Consider the following 25,461-nt stretch of genomic DNA (forward strand, 5'->3'; position numbering starts at 1 on the left):
GTCTGGTACAAGTTTTATTATTTCCTTACTCCAGCCTAGTTTGGACTACTTTTGTTGGTTATTTTCCAAAACCTTGAGCTGTAATTAATTCATGTAGGCCTTTTCTTTCTTCCTGATGAATTCTGGCAGAGCTATAATCTTTCCTCTTAACACTGTTTTTGCTGTGTCCCACAAGTTCTGGTAGCTCGTGTCCTCATTCTCATTTGTTTATGGAAACATGTAATTTCCTCTTTGATTTCTTCCCTAAGCCAACGGTTGTTCATTACTTCCCTTAAAGAAAATATTTCCTTGCTGAGCTTCAGTCTGTTTGATCTATCGAGAAGTGACAAAGAAGTGTTGAAATCTCCTACTAGTATTGTGTTGCTATCAATGTTTTTCTATAAGTCTATTAGAAGTTGTTTTAAAGTATTTTGCTGGTCTGTCATTAGGATCATATACATTGAGGAGGGTGAGTTCTTTCTGATGTACATATCCCATGATCATTAAGAAATGACCTTCACTGTCTCTGATAACTTTAGCCTGAAGTCCATGTGGTCTGATACTAGTATGGCCACTCCAGCTTTGCGGAGGTGATATTTTCTTGAGAACATGTTTCCCAGCCTTTTACTTTTAGCCCATGGGTGCTTTGATTGTTCAGACATGTTTCTTGCAGGCAGCAGAATGTTGGGTTCAGTTTTCTAATACATCTTCCTATTCTCTGCCTCTGAATTGGCACATTTAGTCCATTGCCATTGAGAGAGATTGTTGTTTTGGGGATTTGTGCTCTCTTTATGTATAATTTTTGTACTTGTGGGGATTGTCTTAGCTTAAAGTATACCTGTTAATTCTTCTTGCAACAAAAATATGGAATGGTTTACAAGTTTGCATGTTATCTCTGTGGAAGGACCATGCTCATCATTGTATGATTTCAATTTTAGTATATGTGTTATCAAACCTAGTAGGAGTTAATTTTTCCATATTTTCTCTTCTTATTACTTTGAGTGTTGTCCTTCCTCACTCCTATAGCAGACAATGATTCCTAATCAAGGAATGTATTTCAAAGCAGCTTGAATAAATAGATTTAGAAATTTAATGTCCCAGAAAGACAAATATGTTTTTTACTATATTATCGTTTACCATACCCTAGGCATCAGTTTTACAAAATAATTCTTTTGGAAGATGGTATATGAGTTTGTTTAATGTTGTTCCCTGAATCCTTCATTAAGAACATTAAAATAGAGCCTTTTGCTGTTCTCACCTCAGTACTGTGTACATCTCCAGGAAAAGGTGGATGGTGTTGTCTGCACTTTGACCACCTTGAATGTATGTAGGATTTTTCTCCTGAAGGATGAGGTGAGGATCATATTGATGATTTCATTCCACCTTATTACAAGTTCAACTTGAACGGAAGGTGAGACTCATGAGGCTCCTATAAAGGACAGAACAAAGGGTCTAAGTGAAGTTTAATGGCCAACTCACATTAACAACATAGATGACTCAAAGTAACCTGTGTGCATCTTTGTGTGTAGTGAGTTTCATATCTACTGATAGTGATTGTCAGTCATCACACATGGGCAAAACAGACCTGTAATTAAAAAATCTAGTTCTCTGAGCAGAGTGGGGTCTCTGAGGTCATTGAACAAGTGTGTAGTAATTTATTACTAAGCACATAAGTATTTTGAATGATGTGTACTTTTCGATCTAAAATTAATTCCAAATATGTCTAAAACGACAGTGTCCTGACCTCGCACCTGGCTTTCCTCATCGAGGCCCCTTGGAGGTGCCGGGGTGAGTTTCCCTCACCGCCCTGATTAGAGTCCTGGCAGCTGAAGACCTCTGCAACCAGCCATAGGTACGCTTAAGACCACTATTCCCAAGCTTGAAGGAGCCTCATGCATGAAGGAACTGGAAGAGGAACCCAGATGTGCGGGAACGGGGGATGAGATCTCCATGGCTGCTCAGATCAAGACTGTGCCCCCTCCTTCCAGATCCCCCATCTTCTAATAATTAAGTGCTACAACCACGAACTGCCCCTGGATCCATGTAATGCCATCAATGGCCAACATCCAGAGACTGGATCTTATTTAGAAGACAGCAACTCTGATTGTCCAGTTCTCACTCTCAGAGAACCTGGTAGGCTTCTGCGAGTATCTTGCCTGCATGGTGGAGTCTTTGTTTCTGGTCACTGTTTCTTTTGAGGTACAGAAGCTGCTTAATTTAAGATAGTCCCCTTTGTTTATCTCTGTTTCCAGTTGCTTGGCAAGTGGCGTGTTATATTTGAAGATACCTTTAGCTTCAATGTCGGGGAGGGATTTGCCAACCTTGTCATCAATGAACCTGAGGGATTCTGGTCTGATGTAGAGGCCTTTGACCCATTTTTATCTGACTTTTGTGCATGGTGTTAGGTAGAGGTCTGAGCCTTTTTTTTTTTTGCATGTAGCTGTCCAGTTTTTTCTGCACCCTTTGTTAAGGAGGACTCTCTTGAACCACTTCACATTTATTGCTCCCTTATAAAGATTAGATGATTATATATTTGAGGGTGTGTGTCAGTATATTCAATCCTTTTCCATTGGTCTGCAGCTGAGCCTTTGTTTCAGTCCCATGCTGTTCTCATTATTATCGTTTGTAGTAGAGTTTGAGGTTGGGGAAGGTGATGCCTCCATTGTCTCTTCCCCAGGAATTGCTTTAGCTATTCGTGTGCGTTTGTTGTTCCATGTGAATTTCAGGAGTGCTTGATCAATTTCTTTGAAGAATGTCATGGGTATCTTTATAGGGATCAAGTTGAATTTTTAAAATGCTTCGTGGAGAATTGCCATTTTGACTATGTTAAATCTCTCATTCCATATGCAGTATATATGTTTCCATTTCCTCGTGTCCTTTTTAATTTCCTGATGTATAGGTCCTTTACCTCTTTAGTTAAGCTGATTCCAAGGTTCTTGATTTTCTGAGGCACGATTGTGAATGGGATTGCTTTTTCATGTCACTTTCTTCTCTCTCATTACTTGCATATAAAAAAGCCATAGACTTTTGGGTATTGAGTTTATAGCCTGCAATTTTACTATAAATGTCTATTGTCTCTGGGAGTTTTTCGTAGAGATTTTAATATTCTCTGAATATAGTATGATATCTTCTGTGAATGCTCGAGCGGCCCTCCCGTTGATCGTCGATTTTGCTCGAGCGGGCCCAGTAACGTCTCCGTTGGAGACTTTGCTGTTACTGTGTTTGGCATATCCAATACTCTCGGTAGCTTGCCGGGCTCTCCGAGAGGGGCGGAGGAATCGAACTCGGGTCAACCACGTTGGCCGCTTGTAAGGCGAACGCCCTACCCGCTGTGCTATCGAGATTATTTCTAACTTTCATACATGAAAAACTCTTAATATCTTTTTCTTATCTATTTTCTCTTCCAAGTACTTCCAGTACTACATTGAACAGAAGTGCCAAAATGAATTTTTACTTGGCACATTCTGTCTGTAAATTTCTATGCTAAGAACGGTGGAAGAAACAGTGATATCTTAGTAATTTACAAGTAAATTATGAAGACAGATAATTTAAAAGAATTTCTTTGTATAAATTTCCAAAATGTGTAGCTTATATTAAATATATTAAGAATAAATCGTAGGTCTTGATTATACCATGAAGATTATTTTCCTGTTAGAAGTTACCCTTCTAAAATGCAAGAAAGAGACACATTTTGAAAAAGTTGATTATTCGTTCATTAATTCAATGAATATTTGTTAGTCTGGTGGTGCAGTGCCTGCAGGAAGTCAACCTGTACCCTCAGGTGAGTACATCAACAGTCTGATGGTGTCTTCATGCTTCCTGATAACCTCAAATGGCCACTGTGCCTCTGGATGGCTCCCAACAACTCAGGACTACGTCTTCCGAGAAATTAAACTCCCTAAAGATATGTGGGAGCCATGTTCACAAACCACCCCTGGCTCAGCTATACAAGCTAATGGATTGGTCTTGTTTCAGAGACCCATAAACAAGTCTTGAAAGAGATCAAAAGCCACAGTTAACCTTGGACCTGCAAAAGGATGAACACACTAGGGTAAATCGGAGGGAGGCAGGTTAGTTTGGTGCCCACCCAAACAGAACCCAGTGCAGCCACTTGCTCCCACAATCCAAAATCGCCACCATGCTCTCCTCTGGTTTCCATCGTCTCAGGATGGCTCTCACTGAAATGTAACAGCTGAAAATTCGGATATACGGGTTTTGTGACTGAAATCTCCAGGCTTTCTCTGGGCAGGATGGGCATCCCACCCCCAGTGCCCTGTACTTATGGAAGCCTCAGCAGTCTTTTCCATACCTCAATGCTAGTCCAGGCTTACCTTCCTGATAAAAATGCTAAATTCCTTGAACAAACATGATGACCTCTTAGTACCTGTACGAGACCCTTAATGCACAAAATAAAAAGGAGACAGAGAGAAAGAATTAAAGAGCCTGCCATAGAGACACACTGGGGTTGGGGGTAGGGTGTTGGGGGATGGTTTTAGGGAACCAGGAATATTGGTTTTGGGAAATGTACACTAGAGAAGGGACGGATGTTGGATCGTTGTATGACTGGAAGCAAATTATGAATAGATTTGCAATGGTCTATCTCACAGATATTGGATAAAACATTAAAAATATATATCCTTCATTTGTACCTCAGAATACTGATGGAACTTTAAAAACCAGCATATCTATTTTTGTGTTCTCTGTAGGAAAAAAAATGTTACTCACCTATGTGCCAATAGCTAGTAGAAAGCTAAACGCAAAGATATATCAATGACTGTCTTTGGCATGAATACTGTAATTGCAGCTATGTTACGTTTTAGAAAAAGTTCATGGACAAGACGTCAAGAGGAGCAGTGGCAAAGTGCATCAATGTTGAATGGATAATGTTTCAGGAGCTTGCAAGGGAGATGGGAAGATTTGGCATGAGTGAAGGGAAGAAACATAAGAGTGAAGTACTAATAAGTATCATGAGAAAAATGCAAGGGAGGACATTTCCTGGCAAGTGTCACACTCTGTTGAGCTTTTGGTGAGGGTAAGTATTAGAAAGTATCTTTCACATTTAGTGGTAAAAAGGTAACTTTGATGGGTGTATTTAAAATTTACTTTAACGATTAGAATTACCAAGAGATACAAAGTTACAAAGTTGCTCATAATTGAGTATCAGTCATCTAATGTTCTAGAACCTTTCCAGTATATTGGGGCATTTTTGAAGGAATATCCCTGGTGCAAAGACTAGGACATCTGATTCTTAACACATTTCACCAAATATATGATCTGTACTCACATGATTTACACTGTTTCCCCTGCTCTTTGATTTATGTTTTCATGCAATATTTCCTTGTGAACCTCACCTCAAGTGAGGCTCCCTATTTAAGACAAGTACATGTTTCTGGGGAACTACATATTTTTTGGTTGCTGGGAGAGTCTGTAAAGCAATGCTCAGGAGGTGTGGGGGCCCCACAGACAATTGTCAGAAAACGTAGCCATGGTGCTTGGGGTCCTCTGAGGCTATACAGCCTTTGATACTCTGGCAATCAGGTGGTGCTGGGAGACAAATTGAGTGCATGTGAGACAAGTTCCATAAGGACTACACTATCTCCTGCGGCCCTGAGTATTAGATTTATGTCAGCATTCTGAGGTCCTCCCTTTTGTCAGAAAGCAGAGACTTGTGCAGGAGAAAGTGGAAGAGACTTTAGGGTTTAGCTAGGTTTACTGAGTAGCTGGTGATACCATTAAGATTGGAACATAAAGTAAAAATAAAACAAGAGCCCCGTGCCTTTTCCCGCTGAACTCGACACCCTCCACAGGGGTACACCTGCGGGCAACACCTGCAGCAGCTCCTTTGGACTATCCATCACCTAATCAGCCCCTCCCCTCCAGGTGGGTAGAGGGAGCACAAGACAGGTTCACCACTCCTCCACTCCTCACCCCCATCCCCCCACCTTTTCCTGCAGAACTGGACACCCTCCAGCAGGGGACACCTGAGGCAGCTCCATGGGATTTTCCATTGCTCCTCCTACAGTCCAGGATCCTGGGTGGGAGTGACCCTGGGATGGGCCAGGGGCGTGGCCACCATATAGGGAGCGTTTCCTCCCAGAAGTGGGCGTGGCCTTCTCCTGGGTGGCCAGCCCCAGTTATATTTCCCAATCTGGGCACTCAGGACTTTCATCTCTCACTTTGTCGCCTAATACCGACTAAAAATTTCTGACCACCTCTACTAGAATACAACAACATCCCACTCGCCTACTCCATTTATAACAAAAGACCTGTATGAAATGTGCTGTACAAGCTCAAAACTAAAATGTACCTCCTCCAAAGTGCAAATCTCCACCACAAGGAGAATATGAAGAAAAGTATCCCGAATCCTCAACCGAGGTTTTCCACAATTGCACTCTTTTTGATAAAGAATTCCAGGATAAAATGCAGAGGGTGTTCAAGGACCTACTCAAAGAATCAATGGAAGAGATATCCAAAGACTAAAAGAAGAAATGAAAAAACAATAGAAAAGAGAGCCAAGAAAGTACAGGAAGAAAAGAGAACAGAATTTTAAAAAGCTACAAAAAGAAGATTCACAAATAAAGGATTCAGTGGATGAAATTAAAAAGTTAGTAAGTGCACTTAGCAATAGGATAAGTGCAGCTGACGAGAGGATCAGCGAGCTTGAAGATGAGCAAAAGAAATCCCACTGGGAAGAAAAAACAATAGGAAAAGACCTCAAAATGGCTCTAAGGAGAATCAGAGACCAAGGGGATAACGCCAAGAGGAACAACATTAGAATCATTGGAGTACCAGAAGGACAGGGAAACAACCCCAATGAAAAAGCTAGAGTAAAATAAACCATTGCTGAAAAGTTCCCAGAGTTAAGGAAAGCAGACATCCAGATCCAAGGAGCCAGAAGGGTACCAGCTAAAGGAGACCCCAGAAAAAACACTCCAAGCATATCATAGTCAGAACGATGGATGCTGTGGACAGAGACACAATATTACAAGCAGCAAAGTCAAAGAAGGAAATTACATACAAAGGAGCACCCCTTAGATTCACAGCAGACCTATCAGTGGAAACCCTCAAAACCGAAGGCAATGGTTGTATATAGTGAAAAAATTCAAAGAAATGAACGCCTCACCGAGAATACTCTATCCAGCAAAACTCTCACTCAAATTCGATGGAATGATACACCACTTTTTAGATAAACAGAAACTCAGCAACTTCATACACTCAAAACCAAATCTAAAAGAAGTACTAAAGGGGCTCCTGTAAGAAAAGAAGGAAAACACGTGTAAACACAATCAACTCCTACAGGAAGATGGCACAAAACCCCATGACAATACTCTCCCTTAATGTCAATGGTCTAAATGCACCTGCTGAGAGACAAAGAGTGGCAAAATGGATCCAGAAACTGAAACCAGCATTCTGCTCTCTACAAGAAACTCATCTGAACAATCAGAGCAAACACAGACTCAAAGTGAAAGGATTGAAAACAATCCTGCAAGCAAACAGCTCCCTGACAAAAGCTGGGACGGCCATACTTATATCCGACAACATTAATTTCAGGCTGAAAAAGATTAGAAGGGACAGCGAAGGCCACTTTCTCTTCATCAAGGTATACATACAACAGGAAGAAATCATACTCTTAAATGTATAAGTACCTAATGAAGGAACAGCTAGATACTTAAAACAACTGCTAACAGATTTTAAAGAGGACAGTGCTAACAACACAATAGTAGATGGAGACTTCAACATCGCCTTATCACCTCTGGATATATCAACAAGAACAAAACTCAGCAAGGAAACATTGGCTTTGAATGAAGAGATAGAAGAGAAAGGACTTATAGACCTATACAGGGCTTTACACGCCCCAAAGAAAGAATACACATTCTTCTCCAGCGCTCCTGGAACATTTTCCAAAATAGACTATGTGCTAGGCCACAAAACATACCTCAATAGAATCAGAAAGAGAAAGAGTATCAACAATCTTTTAGAACCATGATGCAGTGAGTATAGATGTGAATCACACACAGACACGGACAAACAAATCGAACACCTGGAAAATAACCAAGTCACTGCTGAACAATGTGTGGGTCAAGAAGGACGTCAAGGAAGAAATCAAAAGATACCTGGAAACAAATGAGAACGAAGACACGAACTACCAGAGCTTATGGGATGCAGCTAAAGCCCTATTAAGGGGAAAATTCATAGCTCTGCAAGCATATCTAAGGACGGAAGAAAAGATGCACATAATCAACTTATTTCACAGCTCAAGATCTTAGAAAAGGATCAAGAAAAGGAGCCTAAATCGGGCAGAAGGACAGAGATCATAAAACTTAGAGCAGAAATCAACGACATGGAAACCTAAGAAACAATCTGAAAGATCAATGAAACCAAGAGCTGGTTCTTTGAGAAAATAAACAAGATAGATAAAACACTAGCAACACTCACAAAGAAACAGAGAGAGAGAGAAAACTAATAAACGGAATCAGAAACAAAAATGGAGATATCACAATGGAAACCAAAGAAATTCAAAAGATCATCAGAGACTACTTTGAAAGTCTGTATGCCAAGAAAAAAGAGAAGTTAGAAGAAATGAATAAATTCCTGGATTCCTATAGTCTCCCAAAAATGAGTCAAGAGGATATAAAATACCTGAATAGACCTAGTCATGAAAATGAAATTGAAACTGTAATCAAATTTCTTCCCAAAAACAAAAGTCCATTTCCAGATGGATTAACTACCGAATTTTTCCAAACATTTAAAGAGGATCTACTGCCAGTCCTTCTCAAACTTTTCCAGGAAATTGAAAAAACTGAAACTCTCCCAAACAGTTTCTATGAATCCCATATCTCTCTAATACCAAATGGGAACAAAGACACCACGAGAGAAGAAAACTACAGGCAGATATCACTGATGAACACGGATGAGAAGATTCTGAACAAAATACTAGCAAAGAGAACTCAACAGCTCATCAAAAAGATCATACACCATGACCAAGTGGGATTCATCCCGGGGATGCAAGGATGGTTTAACATTCGGAAATCAATCAACATAATCCATCATATCAACAAAAGATAAAAATCATATGATCATATCAATAGATGTAGAGAAAGCAATTGAGAAGATACAGCATCCGTTTATGATGAAAACCCTCGCCAAATTGGGGATAGAGGGGACTTACCCCAATATAGTTAAAGCCAGCTACCAAAAGCATAAAGCAAGCATCATCCTCAATGGGGAAAATCTGAGAGCGTTCACCCTAAGATCAGCAACGAGATAAGGATTCCGACTCTCTCAACTGCTGTTGAACATAGTACTGGAAATACTAGCAATAGCAATTAGGCAAGCAAAAGAGATTAAGACCATCCAAATAGGAAAGGAAGAAATCAAGCTCTCACTATTCGCAAATTATATGATACTATACTTAAAGAACCCTAAAAACTCTACCAAGAAACTCCTAGAAATAATACACTCGAGAGTAAAGTTACAGGTATAAAATAAATACCTAAAAGTCCATGGCTTTACTATACACAAATAGTGAGAGAGAAGAAAATGACAAGATGAAAACAATCCCATTCACAATTGTGTGCCAGAAAATCAACTACATAGGAATTAGTTTAACTAATGAAGTAGAGGAACTGTACAAAGAAAACTACAAAATGCTGCTTCTTGAAATAAAAGAGGAAGCGAGGAAATGGAAATATATCCCCTGTTCATGGATCTGGAGAATTTATATTGTAAAAATGGCAATACATCCAAAAGCACTGTACAAATTCAATGCGATCCCTATTAGGTTATGCATGACATTCTTCAAAGAATTTGAGCAAACACTCCTGAAATTTATATGGAACAATAAGCCCCCACGAAGAGCTAAAGCAATTCTTGGTTAAAAGAAATTGGGAGGAATAAACCTCCCGAACCGCAAACTTTACTAAAAGTAGTAATAATTAAAACAGCATGATACTGGAACAAAGGTAGAGCTGCAGAGCTATGGGACGGGGTTGAATATACTGACATCTCCCCTCAAACATATGACCATCTAATCTTTGAAAAAGGGGCAAGAAATGCGAAGTGGAGTAAGGAAAGTCATTTTAACAAATGGCGCTGGCAAAACTGGACCACTACGTGCAAACTACTGGGCTTCGATCTCTGCCTAACACAATGTACAAAAGTAAGATGAAAATGGATCAAAGACCTAAACATCAGACCGGAACCCATAAGGTACATTGAAGACAAAGTTGGCAAAACCCTCCATGACATTGAAGCTAATGGTATCTTCAAGGATGTCACGTCACTGGCTAAGCAAGTGGGAATATCTTAAACTAAGAAGCTTCTGCACCTCAAAAGAAACAATGACTAAAATACAGAGAGAGTCTACAGAATGAGGAAGGATATTCTCCAAATACACATCTGAGAAGGGGTTGATATCAAATATATACAAAGTACTGATTGAACTCCACAAGAAGAAAACATCCAACCCCAACAAAAAGTGGGGCAACGAAATGAACAGAGACTTAATCAAAGAAGAAATCCGAACGGCTAAAAGGCACATGAGAAAATGCTCTACATCTTTAATCATCAGGGAGGTGCGGATGAAAACAACAATGAGATAATATTTCACACCACAGACACTGGCCCACATTCAAAAAAACAAAGGCAACCTTTGTTGGCACGATGTGGCGACAAAGGGACCCTCCTTCACTGCTGGTGGTAATGACGACTGGCTCAACCCTTTCGGAAAACAGTAGAGATGATTCTCACAAAATTAGAATTTGAGCTCCCATTTGACCCAGCAATACCACTCCTGGGAATATACCTCGGAGAAGCAAAAAAGTATAGTCGAAGTGACCCCTGCACTTATTTTTTCATTGCAGTACTATTTACAATAGCTAGAATATGGAAAAAACCCGATTGCCTGAGAATAGATGACAGGTTACAGAAACGTTGGTACATCTACACAATGGAGTACTATGTAGCAGTTAGAAAAAAATGAAGTCATGAAATTTACTTATAAGTGTTACTGCATGGAAAATATTATGCTAAGCGAAATGAGTCAGAAAGAGAGGGACACACATAGAAAGACTGCATTCAACTGGTTAACATAAAGTAGCAAACTAAGATAATAACAACAAGAACAGCTGTGATAAATACCAGGTTCTTCACTCCATGGCTTAGATACCAGCCTCACACTCTAGAGGTAAATACAGCTCAGATAGAGAAGGGAGCACCAAAAAAAGGGTGCTGAGAAGATCCACCCAGAATGGGAGATGCATGCTGACAGCAGTCTATAGACAGAACATGATTGCCACCCTAAGTCTCTCCTTCAGATTATAGCACTGAAAAGGAGAGATAGAAGAAAAGGGAGTGCCCTGCCACAAAGGCAGGGCAGGATGGGGGATAGGGGGTGTGAGGGATACTGGGAGTGGTAGGGGTGAAGAATGGGCTCTGGTGTTGGGGTGGGTACTCAATCATTGTATAACTGAAACCCAAGCACACAACTTGTAAGTCCACAACTGTAACTCATAGTGTTTAATAAAACAAAACAAAACAAAATAAAACAAGAGAAAGGTCTAACAATAGTAAACAGGACTGTAGTACTCAAAATAATTGGAAACAGGAACGTTGGCAAGTATTTTTAAATAAGCATCCAGGAGAGAATGTAGCATTGTGAGTGAACAAATCTACTGTATGGATTCATCTCATCCTCGAAATGGAAAATGACAATGTGATACAGTTACAAATTTTCAAATAAGATATATACCATCTACTTTTTGCTGTGTTTCTATGCTTTGCCAAGTATGATTCTAATTTTTAAATTTACTTTAATAATTAAAACAATATTTGCCTGCATTAATCATTTTAATTAATGTTTTATTAAAATGTTTTTAAAATTATCAAAAATGTTTTATTAAAATGTCATTTTAAAAAACAAACATATAGTCCAAACAGCTATTGCAGTGTGTAGAGGGTGTTTACCTTGTATGCAGCTAACCTGAGCTCAGTCCCCAGAACCCTGAACCTGCTAGGAGTGATCTCTGGATACAGAGTGGGAAGTGAGCCCATAGCACATCTAGGTGCACTCCCCTCCCCACAAAGAAGGAAGAAAAGAAAAGAAAAACATATAAATGATTCTTGAGTAACATAGAGAATAAGAGTGCTAACTCCTATATAACTTTTGAAAAATCGTCAAATTTAAGAGATAGTCTGCTATTGGCCAAGAATATGGTTTTTTAAAATACAAATTATCGACCATCTATCTACACTCCCATTCCTTCCCATTCCAGTTGTCGCATGATGTTCCCAAGGGTGGCACTGAAGAGTTTCGGTATAATGGTATCACCCTGCCGCACCCCTCTCTTGACATCAACGATCACTTCTTTGTAGAATGGTGAGATTCTGGTAGTGAATCCGCAATACAGCTCACGGAGGATCCTGATGTATTGGGCTTGAATGCCCTGATTGGCTAGGGCTTCAATGACCGCTTCCGTCTCAACAGAATCAAAAGCCATCTTTAAATCAATGAACGTTGAACAGCGGCATCTTGAACTCCAAAGAAACCTCAATGAGCTTGGTTTTCGTGTGGATATGGTCGATGGTGCTGAATCCTTTGCGGAACCCTGCTTGCTCGTATGGTTGTCCTTCATCTAGTGTTCTGCCAATCCTATTCAGGATGACTCGAGTGAACAACTTGTAGATGACAGACAATAGGCAGATCGGGCGAGAGTTGCCAAAGTCATGGATGTCTCCCTTCTTGAACAGTAGTACGGTCCTGCTGGTTTTCCGTTGGGACGGAACATTGCATTCAGACAGGTAGCAAGTGAAGAGCCAAGCCAGTGTATTGATGAGTACAGATGGCAGGTTCTTCAGGTGTTCAGGTCTGACCTTGTGTGGGCCAGGTGCTGTTTGTTTCTTTACCGACAAAATGGCGTGTCGGATTTCGGAAGGGAGAACATTGGGAACGACATACCCAGCCTGTGGAATTTGGTATGTCGGCAAGTGGACATGGCTATCGAAGAGATTTGAGTAGAAGTCATGGATACTCTTCTCCATTGCCGTTCTGGAGGATGTGATTGATCCATCAGGACGTCGGAGGGCAGTCATCTTGGTCTTGTAGTTGGCGAAGGACAGGCGGGCGTTACGAATACTTTTCCCGGCTTCTGCCTCATCTACCAGTACTTCTGCTCTTCTCTCTTTGAGGTCTTCCTTGATCGCATCTCTGCACTGCTTTGCGAGCTCGGACATTAGCTTGCGGTTGCCTGAGGCATGCGCCAAACCACGCTGGCAAATTAACTCAAGAGTTTTCGACAGCGCGCCCCCAAGGGCCTGGGTTCCTCTCTGGGCACGCGCAGCTAGAAACAGCCCCGAGACAGCCGGTTTTCAACCCCTGAGCCGCGTGGGACGGGCACAGAGGCCCAGCTCTGGGCAACAAAGCTGAACGGCTCCAATTCCAACAGGTACAGACCGCCCCCAAGGGCCTGGGTTCCTCTCTGGGCACGCGCAGCTAGAAACATCCCCGAGACAGCCGGTTTTCAACCCCTGAGCCGCGTGGGACGGGCACAGAGGCCCAGCTCTGGGCAACAAAGCTGAACGGCTCCAATTCCAACAGGTACAGCGCGCCCCCAAGGGCCTGGGTTCCTCTCTGGGCACGCGCAGCTAGAAACAGCCCCGAGACAGCCGGTTTTCAACCCCTGAGCCGCGTGGGACGGGCACAGAGGCCCAGCTCTGGGCAACAAAGCTGAACGGCTCCAATTCCAACAGGTACAGCCCGCCGCCAAGGGCCTGGGTTCCTCTCTGGGCACGCGCAGCTAGAAACAGCCCCGAGACAGCCGGTTTTCAACCCCTGAGCCGCGTGGGACGGGCACAGAGGCCCAGCTCTGGGCAACAAAGCTGACCGGCTCCAATTCCAACAGGTACAGACCGCCCCCAAGGGCCTGGGTTCCTCTCTGGGCACGCGCAGCTAGAAACATCCCCGAGACAGCCGGTTTTCAACCCCTGAGCCGCGTGGGACGGGCACAGAGGCCCAGCTCTGGGCAACAAAGCTGAACGGCTCCAATTCCAACAGGTACAGCCCGCCCCCAAGGGCCTGGGTTCCTCTCTGGGCACGCGCAGCTAGAAACAGCCCCGAGACAGCCGGTTTTCAACCCCTGAGCCGCGTGGGACGGGCACAGAGGCCCAGCTCTGGGCAACAAAGCTGAACGGCTCCAATTCCAAACAGGAGACATTCCCAACTCCTCGCCCAGTGCCAGGGACTCTTTCCGGAAATATTTTCCTACTACATCTGCCATAGTAACCATAAGCTAACTTCTTAGATGGAAACTTCTCTATTTTAGCTCAGCCACTAGAAACACGGTTGCCAATAACTCATAAGCCTATCTTAACTCACACTGCATATCAAGCAGAATAGTAACACTGAACGTGAAGGACTAAACCACACCTCTCACAATGGTAAAGCAACGCAAAAGCCCACCAAACATTCATATTGAAGAGTCTAGCCCAGATGACACCAACAGTACTGTAGTGTTAGACAACCTCTCTGACAAGGAATTCAGAAGGGAGCTACTTAGGATGCTTAGGGAATTAAAAGAAACAATGGAAAGCAATGCCAATAGAAGACAAGAGGATCTGAAGGCAGAAATGAGGAAAATGCAATCAGAAATGTCAGACCTGAAAAATCTCGTAGGTGAATTGAAAAGCTCAGTGGAAGGCCTCAGCAGCAGAGTAACAGCGGCTGAGAACAGAATCAGTGAGCTCGAAGATGAAGTTCAGAGACTCTCCCGAAAAGAGCAGAAAATGGAAAAGAGACTCACAATTCGGGAACAGATGGCAAGAGAAGATCGTGATGAAGCCAAGAGGGGTAACATAAGAATTATTGGAGTCCCAGAGGGACAGGAAGAAAACCTCGATGAAGAAGAAACTGTCAAAGACATCATTGCTACAACATTTCCAGAGCTGAAGAAAACTTGTGACCACATTCAGGAGGCCCGAAGGGTACCAGCTAGAAGAAATCCGAATAAAAATACCCCAAGACACATTCTGATCAAAATGACCAAAACCTTAGACAGAGACAAAATTCTGAAAGCAGCAAGATCGAAGAAAGAAATCTCTTACAAAGGAGCATCCTTAAAATTCACAGCTGATTTTTCTGATGAAACCCTCAGGGCCCGAAAACAGTGGTGGGACATAGTAAAAAAACTCAATGAAATAAATGCCTCCCCCAAAATACTTTTCCCAGCAAGACTCTCATTCATAATAGAAGGAACAACACACAGTTTCACAGACAAACAACAGCTCAGGAACTTCATAGACTCAAAACCATGGTTACAAGAACAACTAAATGGGCTACTTTAAGGCAAGAAAGGCCCCTCAAATACACCCAATATTAACATAACAATGGGACAAAATCCCATAACAATAATCTCTCTCAATGTCAATGGGCTAAACGCACCAATTAAAAGACATAGAGTGGCAGGATGGATTAGAAAATTGAACCCAACATTCTGCTGCCTGCAAGAAACGCATCTCAATAGTCAAAGCAAACACAGACTCAGAGTCAAAGGCTGGAAAACAATCCTACAGGCAAACAGCTCCCATAAAAAAGCTGGGGTAGCCATCCTTATATCAGACCACATTGATTTCAGAGTGAGGAAGGTCATAAGAGACAGTGAAGGCCATTACTTATTGATCAGAGGATCTGTACAACAGGAAGAACTTACAATAATAAATGTATATGCACCTAATGAGAGACCAGCAAAGTACTTAAAACAACTACTCATAGATTTGGAAAAAGACATCAATAGCAACACAATACTAGTGGGAGACTTCAACACTGCTTTGTCACCTCTTGATAGATCAACCAGACTCAAGCTTAGCAAGGACATACTTCATTTGAGGGAAACAATGGAAGAAAGGGACTTAGTAGATATATACAGGACACTTCATCCACAAAAAGCTGAATACACATTCTTCTCAAGCGTACATGGAACATTCTCCAAGATAGACCACATGCTGAGCCACAAAACATGCCTCCATAAAATTAAGAAGGTAGAGATTGTATCAACAATCTTCTCAGACCATAATGCGCTGAAATTAGAAGTAAATCACACACAAAAACAGAAAACTAAATCAAACACCTGGAAATTAAACAGTGCACTATTGAACAACGAGTGGATTAGACAGGAAATCAAAGAGGAAATCAAAAGATTCCTAGAAACGAATGAAAATGAGAACACGAGTTACCAAAACTTATGGGACACAGCAAAGGCTGTGTTAAGAGGAAAGTTTATAGCTCTACAAGCATTCCTCAGGAAGGAGGAGCGAGCACACATAAGTAACCTAACCTCACAGCTTAAGAGCTTGGAGAAGGACCAAAAAAAGGAGCACAACCCGAACAGGAGAAAGGAAATAATAAAACTCAGAGCAGAGATTAACGAGATGGAAACCCAAAAAACAATCCGAAAGATCAATGAAACCAAGAGCTGGTTCTTTGAGAAAATTAACAAGATCGATAAGCCTCTAGCAAAACTCACAAAGAAAGGGAGAGAGAAAACCCTAATAAACCGAATCAGAAATGAAAAGGGGGTCATTACAACAGAAACCACAGAAATTCAGAGGATCCTCAGGGAGTACTTTGAGAAGCTTTATGCCACGGAACATCAAAACCTCGAGGAAATGGATAAATTCCTAGACTCCTACAGACTCCCAAGGCTGAACCAAGAAGACCTGGAATACCTGAACAGACCTATCACCATCAAGGAAATTGAAATGGTAATAAAAAGTCTCCCCAAGCACAAAAGTCCTGGCCCGGATGGATTCACTAGTGAATTCTTCCAAATCTTTAAAGAGGACTTACTCCCAATACTCTTTAAGCTTTTCCACGAAATTGAAATATCAAAAACACTTCCAAACAGTTTCTACGAAGCAAATATCACACTGATACCAAAAGCAGACAGAGATACCACAAAGAAAGAGAATTACAGGCCGATATCCCTGATGAACACAGATGCAAAGATCCTCAACAAACTACTAGCAAATAGAATCCAACTACTCATCAAAAAGATCATACACCATGACCAAGTAGGATTCATCCCAGGGATGCAAGGATGGTTTAACATTCGGAAATCAATCAACATAATCCACCATATCAACAAAAGAAAAGATAAAAAGCATATGATCATATCAATAGATGCAGAGAAAGCATTTGATAAGATCCAGCACCCCTTTATGATGAAAACCCTAGCCAAAATGGGTATAGAGGGGACCTTCCTCAACATAATTAAAGCCATCTACCACAAGCCTACAGCAAGCATCATCCTCAATGGGGAAAAACTGAGAGCCTTCCCTCTAAGATCAGGGACGAGACAGGGATGCCCACTCTCTCCACTGCTGTTCAATATAGTACTGGAAGTACTTGCAATAGCGATTAGGCAGGAAAAAGATATTAAGGGCATTCAGGTAGGAAAGGAAGAAATCAAGCTCTCACTATTCGCAGATGATATGATACTCTACTTAGAGAACCCAATAACTTCCACCAAAAAACTCTTAGAAACAATAGACTCGTATAGTAAAGTTGCAGGTTATAAAATCAATACCCAAAAGTCCATGGCTTTCCTATACGCAAACAGTGAGAGAGAAGAAAGCAACATGAAAAAAACAATCCCATTCACAATTGTGCCCCAGAAAATCAAGTACCTAGGAATCAGCTTAACTAAGGAAGTAAAGGACCTGTACAAAGAAAACTACAAAACGCTACTTCAGGAAATAAAAGAGGACATGAGGAAATGGAAAGATATCCCCTGCTCATGGGTCGGGAGACTTAACATTGTCAAAATGGCAATACTACCGAAAGCATTGTATAAATTCAATGCAATCCCTATAAGGATACCCATGACATTCTTCAAAGAAATGGAGCAAACACTCTTGAAATTTATATGGAACAATAAGCCCCCACGAATAGCTAAAGCAATTCTTAGGAAAAAGAAAATGGGAGGAATCAACCTCCCGAACTTCAAACTGTACTACAAAGCAGTAATAATTAAAACAGCATGGTACTGGAACAAAGGCAGAACTGCAGACCAATGGAACAGGGTTGAATACACTGACATCTCTCCTCAATCATATGCTCATCTAATCTTTGATAAAGGTGCAAGTAATGTGAAGTGGAGTAAGGAAAGCCTCTTTAATAAATTGTGTTGGCATCACTGGACGGCTACATGCAAAAAAATAGGCTCAGAACTCTGCCTAACACCATGTACAAAAGTAAGATCAAAATGGATTAAAGACCTCAACATCAGACCAGAAACCATAAGGTACATTGAAGATAAAGTTGGCAAAACCCTCCATGACATTGAAGCTAATGGTATCTTCAAAGATGCCACGCCACTGGCCGAGCAAGTGAAAACAGAGATAGATAAATGGGACTATCTTAAACTAAGAAGCTTCTGCACCTCCAAAGAAATAGTGACCAAAATACAAAGACAGTCTACAGAATGGGAAAGGATATTCACCGAATACCCATCTGACAAGGGGTTGATATCCAGGATATACAAAATACTGGTTAAACTCCACAAGAAGAAAACATCCAACCCCATCCAAAAATGGGGCAATGAAATGAACAGAAACTTTCTCAAAGAAGAAATCCGAATGGCAAAAAAGCACATGAGAAAATGCTCTACATCATTAATCATCAGGGAGATGCAGATCAAAACCACAATGAGATACCATCTCACACCTCAGAGACTGGCCCAAATTCAAAAGAACAAAAGCAACCGATGCTGGCGTGGATGTGGCGAGAAAGGGACACTCCTTCACTGTTGGTGGGAATGTCCACTGGTTCAGCCCTTCTGGAAAACAGTATGGACGATTCTCAAAAAATTAGAAATTGAGCTCCCATTTGACCCAGCAATACCACTCCTGGGAATATATCCCAGAGAGGCAAAAATGTATAGTCGAAGTGACATCTGCACTTGTTTGTTCATTGCAGCCCTCTTTACAATAGCCAGAAACTGGAAGAAACCTGAATGCCCAAGAACAGATGACTGGTTAAAGAAACTTTGGTACATCTACACAATGGAGTACTATGTAGCTCTTAGAAAAGATGAAGTCATGAAATTTACATACAAGTGGTACAATATGGAAAGTATCATGCTAAGCGAAATGAGTCAGAAAGAGAGGGATAGACATAGAAAGATTGCATTCATCTGGGGGATATAAAGTAACAAAGTATGAGAATAATACCCAAGAATAGCTGAGATCAGCACCAGGAGGATTACTCCATAACTTAGAGGCCAGCCGGGTATCCTAGAGGAAAGGGCTATTCAGATAGAGAAGGGAGCACCAAATAAAGGATGTTTGGAGGATCCTCCCAGGAGGGGAGATGCATGTCAAAAGTAGACTATGGACTGAACATGTTTGCCACTCAATGCCTCTTTTGCAGACCACAACACCCAAAAGGAGAGAGAGAACACAGGGGATTGCCCTGCCACAGAGACGGGGGGATGGGGGGATGGGGGTGGGAGGGATATTATCCATGGTGGTGGAAAATGGGCACTGGTGGAGGGATGGGTATCTATCTGATCATTGTATAATTGAAACCAAAGCACAAAAAATTGTAAATCTACAACTTTAAAAAAAATAAAATAAAATAAAGGGGGAAAAAAAATTAAAAAAAAAAAAAAAAAAAAAAAAAAAAAAAAAGAGTTTTCGAAGATAGGCGATTTTTTGTGGCTATCTCTCTCTTGGCGTTCCTCGCACATTCATGGAGGTGCTGAACCAGTCGATCGTATTCCTCGTCAATGTTGTCAACAATGGCATCTTCCCATGTTGCCGCAATAGTACCAAAGAGTTCCCAGTTGGTGGTCATTCTGGGAGTTCTCTTTTTGAACTTTGCAGCCCTTTCTCCCCGCTCTGTGAAGTAGAATTTTGCACGAAGGAGACGGTGGTCCGATCCCGTTCGAAATTTTGGGACAACAGCAACATCAGTCAGGCAAAACCATTGATTGAATATGATGTGGTCTATTTCGTTGTGGAATCGTCCACCGGGAGACTCCTATGTCCATCATTTAGATTCTGCCTTCTAGATCTGTGAGTTACCATGAATGGTCTTGGTCAACATGATGAACTCAGACAGTCTCTCACCCTGTTCGTTCCATTCTAGGCCATGGGTCCCGATGTGAAGTTCTTCAGCTGATCTTCTCGGTCCTATCTTGGCATTAAAATCACCCACAATGATCTTGTAGAAGGTGTGGTCTTCTTTATAGAACTCCTCTAGCTCCATGTAGAACTTCTCGATTTCTCTTTCATCATAATGAGATGTTGGTGCGTAGACAACGAAGATAGTGTGGTCTGTAAACCTGTAAATTTGATACATTTAAAAATTTATAATGGATTTTATAATAGTCTTTCAATTATGTATTTACATTAGTCTATATACAAGCATGATTTTTAAACAATAAATTTCAGTGACAATAAAATTTTAGAGTTTTTCATAATTGTAATGATTTACTGCTCAGTCTATATTGATGTGAACATTTTTATCTATTTGTCTAATTTTCTGATTGTTTATTTAAGATCAGTAGTTAACAGCTAACTTACCGATGACTGATTATGTGGCTCAGGGCTAAATCACTTGGCTTGCGTGTATGAAACTTTGGGTTGGCCTCCTGCAAGGCAAATGCCCTACCCACTGTTCTGCAAAAGTTATATAAAATATACTAATAATAAGACCTAATGATGTTGGTGAACAGTGCAATATAAATGATTATTTAGTAATTTTCTTGATTTGTTAATGAAATGTGTAAGCTCTTGAGTATAATGGGAGTATTTTTCTAACATAAGAGTCTGAGGAAGATGAAACTGTTATAACTGTCCTGTAGGATTCCATCTCCCTAGCCTGCTTCATTCTACATCTCTCTGTATCCAATCCAGTCTTCTTCTTGGGAATCTGACCTCCTGATTGGCTAGCCTCTACCTTTCAACTGCCTACTTTATGACATCATTCTCCCACCCAACCAACCACCAACTGGTAGAATCTTGGGGTTGGTACAGCTTGACCTTGAGCCTGGAAGTTGGTGGCGGAAAGAGATGGTCCTAGGAGAGTTAATGGAGTGATGGATGGATGGGAAGGAAACCGGGAAGGGGAGGGAACTGGACAGCTGGTGATCAGCATGGGAGATTTGGTAGATGTTTTCTAAATACTTTAACATGTTTTTCGTAAATGATAAGCAAAACAAAAATACGAAAATAAGATAGGTTCCAAAGAAGAGGTTTCATACAAGACCGAGAGAGCTGAAAGGGCTTGCATTCCTTCTGGAGCTTTCAATCATACCATTTACTAACGATGGTATTTTCACATCACTTAGCTGTGGAGAGGAATAGTGAGAAACAGAATGTCACCAGAAAAGCAAACTGGATGACCACCTTTCATAAATGCCAGGTGAAATGTGTTCACATGTATCCCAAGTGCAAGTGTATTAACGGGAACATATATTTCACTAAGTCTGCTTGGTACCAGTAACTACTTTGGTGGAAATGCAGGAAAACAAATGCAGTTTCTGACAGACCTGAGACTAAACTGCTAATCAATTTTCCCAGGAAAGGGTAGTTGAATGTCTGTGAACAGAAAAACTTGAAAAGTGTTTTGCTACCTTTCATGTATGGCTAGAGGAAAATGATCCCAGTCATCTCTCAAAACTAACAAGCTTCAACTCCCTTGAAGGACAGTTGTATTCAGTGAGGAAAAAATGCTGGGAGAAAAGTCTGAAATGATGGGAAAAGATACAATAAGTGCAAAAGGAAGGACTTGAAATTTGGGTTCCTCTGAAAACAAAGCTTGAAACCACAAGATCTGGTGAGCACACGATTTACTGGGAATGGGATCTGAGGAGGATAGGATTGATATCAGGGATGTGAACAAGGAACATCCAAGTTAAGGAAGACTTAGCTAGCTGATTACCCCATGGGCAACATGGTTCCAAGACTACCAGAACTTACCAAGGAATTTACTTTAATTTTCTTTCTTTTATATGGTCACTTACAACATGTATTCTTTGCCTTCTTCAAACACAATTTTCAAATGATTTTTAATTATTAAAAATGTTTTATTAACATGTAATTATTAAAAAGAAACATATAGGCCAAAGAGCTAGTGCAGTATGTAGAGGGTATTTACCTTTTATGCAGCTAACCTGAGCTTAGTCCCCAGAACCCTGACCCTGCCAGGAGTGATCTCTGAATACAGAGTTAGAAGTGAGCCCAGAGCACATCTGGGTGTGCTCCCCTCCCACAAAAAAGGAATAAAAGAAAAGAAAAACATATAACTGTTTCTTGAGTAACATAGAGGTTAAGGGTGCCAACTGCTATATAACTTTTGAAAACCCCCAAATAAAAGAGATAGTCTGCTGTTGACCAAGAAGATGGTTTTTTAATAATATTTACTCACATTGTCTGCAAGTAATGCTATTTGTGGCCTGTAAATCTGTAAATTTTGATACATTTTAAAATATTATAATGGATTTTATAATGGACTTTATAATGAATTTGTATTTTATAGTAATAAGTGATAAATTGTATTTCTGTATTTGTGGGGTATTTTGGCCATAGTATGTGGTGCTTGGGACTTCTGACTCTGTGCTCAAGTGTCATTCCTGGTGATGCCAGCCATTAAGTTCAGTTAACTGTGCTCATGGTAAGTGCTTTAACCCCTCTACTAATTCCGGGGGGCCAATCAAATAAATTATCTGCATATATTATATACATGCATGGCATACTTTGTCTTAGATTTTTTATATTTCTAGGGTATATTGATCGTCTTTAATTATTTTACATCAATACCAATCTCCAAAAAAGTTTCAAAATATAATTATTGACAAAAAATCATATAGAGGTCCAAATTTGTATTGTTCATGGGATAAATATATTAAGAAGAAAATAGAACCACAATAAACATACAAGTAAAATGAAGGTACATTTCTTTGGAGTCTTTCAATTATGTATTTATATTTGTATATATACAAGTATAATCTTTGAAAAATAAATCTCAGATACTATAACATTTTATTGAGTTTTTTATAATTGCAATGTTTTATTGCTAAGATGATATTGTTGTGAACATTTATATCTATTTGTCTACTTTTCTGATTGTTTACTTAAGATCTGATATTAAAAGCTAACTTACTAGGGCTCGAGCGATAGCACAGCTGGTAGCATGTTTACCTTTCAAGCGGCCGACCTGGGTTCAATTCCCAGCATACCATATGTTTCCCTGAGCACCGCAAGGGGTAATTCCTGAGTGTAGAGCCAGGAGTAATCCCTGTGCACCGCGAGGTGTGACCCAAAAAGAAAAAAAAAAAGCTAACTTACTTATGACTGGGTATGTAGCTCAGGGCTAAAGCACTTGGCTTGAAAGTATGAAATTTTGGGTTCTATTCCTCACACTATAGAAAAAAAACCAAAATCACTAACTATGGTTGAAAACATAACTCAGTGGTAAAATATTTGCCTCACATTTGTGAGGTTATGGGTTTTATCCCTGAATTTCCATATACGCTCACAAAAGCTAATTTATTAAAGACTATTAAACTGCTTTCACCCAAGTACATATTGCCGTACTATTATACAAATTTAATTCTCAATAAAATAATTTGAAAAGGTCTATTTTTAGCATCTTTGCTAGGAAAAGATGTTACCTGATTTTTAAATGTTTGTAATTTGGGGACACATTTTAATTTGTCATTTTATTTTGTGCTCTTTGTCTACTAGTGAGCTTGAAAATTGCTCTTGTGTTTATGAGGAATTTATACTTCTTTCAATGGAGATTATATGATAATGGTTTATGCTTACTTTTTCTATACAAGTTTAATAGCTAAATATTGATTGGTTTCACAGCAGTAATTTATTAAAAACATTCATCATTTGCCTATCATATTAATTGCCATTAGTTGTTTGTTTTGCTTGTTTTTTGATCACTTATTTTACTTTTTATCTTTTCTTTCAGATTGTAAGATTTTCACAAAAATGACCATATGTTTTTCTTTATATTCTACAGTTTTAGATTGAGAACAACTGTTTGTTTTGTAAAATAAGATACTTGTGCATTTACAATTTCTTCTCATTATTTTTACATTTTAAAACATCTCGATTCATCTACAATTTGTCATAGTAAGTGTTGTCATATTGAAAGAAACCATCATTATTTTCAATCATAGCACTGTAGCACTATCCTCCCGTGGTTCGTCCATTTGCTCGAGTGGGCACCAGTAACTTCTTACAACAGATTGTGAGACTTTTTGTTACTGGTTTTGGCCTATTGAATACGTCATGGGTAGCTTGCCAGGCTTTTGCTATGAGGGCAAGATATTCTGGGTATCTTGCCAGGCAGAGGAATAGGAATCAGGGTTGGCCTCCTGCAAGGCAAATGCCCTACCCGCTGGATGTAAACGTTATATAAAAATACTAGGAATACCGAATGTTGTTTCTTTAACAGTGCAATAAAAATGATTATTTAGTAATTTTCTTGATTTATTAATGAAATATGTAAGCTCTTGAGTATAATGGGAGTAGTTTTCTAACACAATAGTCTGAGGTATTTGAAATTGTTATAACTGTTTTGTAGGATTCCATCTCCCTAGCCTGCTTCATTCTACCCCTCTCTCTTATCCAATCCGGTCTTCTTCTTGGGAATCGGACCTCCTGAATGGCTAGCCTCTACCTTTCAACTGCCTACTTTATGACATCATTCTCCCACCAAACCAACCACCAACTGGTAGAACCTTGGGGTTCCCGTGCGGTTGTATGTAAAAAATTTGAATCATCCTGGCAAGTGACCAGTGACCAATGACCAATCACCATTGACCAGTCATCTGTACTGGACACTTGTGGTCTTAAGCCGCTGCAGTTTACTGACTTACTCTCATACTGTCTCCTCCTCTCGTCTACCTTTCATCGGTACTTCCTCTTCTCTGACCATGTCAGGTAAGAAATAAAACTTTTCAAAGCTTTTCATTAGATTTATTATCCCTAAACTTAGCAGTCTAGTAAAAACAACATGTACTAGTGAAAGAAATTATTCAAGTTGAATTTTATAAGCCTCATTTTAGTTGACTTTGACATTTGCTGTGTGATTTTAGACATTGGCTTTCTTTCTCTCACATACAAACTGTTTTTCCTCATTGATTACTTTATATTTTAGACAGATTTATGAGCTCAAATACAAACATATATATATGTTGATTCTCTGTGTTTCCTTTTACTTTTAATCGTGTATTTTACATAATATCCTTTGAAAAAAGTAAATCAGAGACATTATTTTTACAAAAAAAGAAATTGTAGATGCTGTGGAATCCTGCTTATATATACTCGCATGTTTTCTCTGTAATGGTCTCTCCTCTTGTATTTATACCTCAGTATTTTAAATATAGTGCTATTACACAGTAATAATCATTTATCTTTGAGTTTTCTATTTAAACCAGGTAATAAGAAAATTTGGGGCATGGGGAAGAT

General features: G+C 40.1%; 1 pseudogene; it reads right to left on the reverse strand.

Moving 5' to 3' along the window:
* Positions 1 to 837: 837 nt before the first annotated feature.
* Positions 838 to 934, reverse strand: LOC130025910 (uncharacterized; annotated as a pseudogene).
* Positions 935 to 25,461: the final 24,527 nt, after the last annotated feature.

The sequence above is a fragment of the Sorex fumeus genome, unplaced genomic scaffold (genome assembly GCF_029834395.1).
Source record: "Sorex fumeus unplaced genomic scaffold, SorFum_2.1 ptg000032l, whole genome shotgun sequence".
In the NCBI taxonomy this organism is placed as follows: Eukaryota; Metazoa; Chordata; class Mammalia; order Eulipotyphla; family Soricidae; genus Sorex; species Sorex fumeus.